Genomic DNA, 1,691 nt, shown 5'->3' on the forward strand with positions numbered 1-1,691 from the left:
TCGATGAAATATAGAATTAGAATTAAGTAATACTAATATATCATAATCACAAATATAGATCAAAGATAATAGATTTTTAGATGCGCGAAACATTCGTCGCGTTACAGTTTATTAAGCAGAATTAAGTAATAAAACAATAATTTAAAACTTTATTCATTTATTTATCATTTATTTATTAACCCTTAAATGCCACCCGGGGTCCAGCGGACCCCAGACCCTTTACATCAATATATTTTCAAATGTTCCCTCCAAAAATGAAGGTCATGCTCCCATTGGTGATAGTTGAGTGATTGACCTACCCGTTTGTACACTTAGCAGTACTCAGTTTACTTAATTTTTTATACTATGTTGAACTTGAAATTTTAACAATATAAGCATTTTATTTTCATTTCTAAGCCTTATGAACAACATTGAAAATAATTTTCATAACTAAATGTCAAAAAATCAATGAGTAAGGAGACATTTTTCATGCTGGGGTCTTTTAGACCCCATGTGTCATTTACGAGATTCTTGAGAGATGTGGCATTTAAGGGTTAATAGATAATAAAAATCATTTTAAAAATATTTGCCATTCTACATTTTGTTTTAAATCCTTAATATTATCTATAATCATAATTTACATGGAATATATGTGTAGAAGATTTGTAATCCATTTTTTTTTTCAACGTGCAATATATAAAAATATGCTTCTATTGTCAATCGAAAGCAGAAATGCATACATTAGAATATTATGAAATATTACATAATTAACATATTACATAATTAACATACATATATAGAAGTTTTAACATTTACGTACTAATTTACTATAATCCTGAGTCATACAACGAAAGTAATCACATTATCACAGATTTTGAAATGTTTAATGTTGGAAAGGCTGATGCTTTGTGACATCGCATTCCTCATCCGGTAAACGCTGACAAGTGGGTAAAGGAGGTACCTCGCAAACGCACTTAATGCACACAAAACTATAATCTGTAGCTTGATTCAACTCATCGCCGCGGTGCATCGACAAATTGCCGAAATGACAAACGTCCTTATCTAAAAAGAATAAATCTCAATGAAACATCTTTACTGCATGATAAACTTAACTCTAAGATATTATATACCTCTTCGAGTATTTTATTATTGCTTAAATCTAACTAAAAATTTTCAAAACCGAAATATATCAAAAGAGACTTTAAAAAATAGATAAATAAATAAAATAAAATTGTTTTTAACCAACGAACATCAAACGCGCTGATGTGACGTGTTAACTGACACGCCTATAACATAATTTCCTATGCTGATGGGGATAACGATGACCAAATTAATTATCATTTTATAGGATTGCAACAGAAATTGATTTGCGCGGTGCTTTTTGTATGCAACATTTCTCGCAATTAACTTTCATTTCATGCTATTCAAAGCACAGTCATAATTAGCATCGCTTGAATGTTCAAATGCGTGTCGATGCATCATTTATGTTTCAATTCAATAAACGAATTAGCTCGTAGAAAATATATCTTTACATTTTTTTTATTTTCGATAATTAGTAAAATTAATAAAAGACCAGATCAAATTCTTAAGAGTATCAGTTATCTCGGTTTGTTCAAAAACTATTATATTTCTATTCTATATTGTTAAATATGAAACGTACCATCGGGATTTTTGTCACCAGACTTCTCATTGTGAATAACAATGTCGTTGTC

The 1,691-nt window shown here is 29.6% G+C and overlaps 1 long non-coding RNA gene across 1 annotated transcript; it reads right to left on the bottom strand.

Annotated features, from left to right (window-relative positions):
- Positions 1–652: 652 nt before the first annotated feature.
- Positions 653–1,691, bottom strand: LOC112458090. Its single transcript, XR_003041182.1, has 2 exons — positions 1,640–1,691; positions 653–1,041 (listed from the first exon to the last, which is right to left on the bottom strand). It is a non-coding gene; the product is annotated as an uncharacterized LOC112458090 (long non-coding RNA).

This window comes from Temnothorax curvispinosus, unplaced genomic scaffold (assembly GCF_003070985.1).
Source record: "Temnothorax curvispinosus isolate PA1 unplaced genomic scaffold, ASM307098v1 QBEX01008651.1, whole genome shotgun sequence".
Lineage (NCBI taxonomy): Eukaryota > Metazoa > Arthropoda > Insecta > Hymenoptera > Formicidae > Temnothorax > Temnothorax curvispinosus.